We start from the raw sequence: 453 nt of genomic DNA on the forward strand, positions 1-453 counted from the left end.
TCAAGGAAACAATCTAATACAAATTTCTGGTATTTCCTCCTTAGATGAAGAAGAACCCAGAACATTTTTTTTTTAAGACGTTTTCAAAAATGTCACATGTATGTGTTTATGTATAGTTAGTTTTTTATTAGTAGTGTCTCATATGAGGGTGTCATAAAAGAATTGAATGGAATGTAGTTATTTTTTTGTGTTTTGTCTCAAAATACAAACTTAGAGTGACTCCCATCTTGCTCTTCCCTTACCTGTTTCTGTACGTAGCTCGTAGCCCACGTTGTGATATGTCGTCCTATTTAGAGCACTGGTAATCCGGATTTGGTAATCTTGAAAAGAGTGTATCTGGTATCTGGATCAGGGTGATCCAGTCCAATGTTGCTTTGAAAAAACGGCATAAAAGTAAGACGGATTACCTGATTCTGAGTAGCCAACAATGGGATTTCCAAATCCGAATAATTT

At 35.5% G+C, this 453-nt stretch overlaps 1 protein-coding gene across 3 annotated transcripts in view; it reads right to left on the reverse strand.

The window, feature by feature from the left end:
• prkg1l (protein kinase cGMP-dependent 1, like) overlaps positions 1–453 on the reverse strand; it is a 21,681-nt gene that overhangs the window by 19,308 nt on the left and 1,920 nt on the right. The window lies entirely within an intron of this gene.

Source organism: Etheostoma spectabile, chromosome 5, assembly GCF_008692095.1.
Source record: "Etheostoma spectabile isolate EspeVRDwgs_2016 chromosome 5, UIUC_Espe_1.0, whole genome shotgun sequence".
NCBI classification, from domain to species: Eukaryota; Metazoa; Chordata; class Actinopteri; order Perciformes; family Percidae; genus Etheostoma; species Etheostoma spectabile.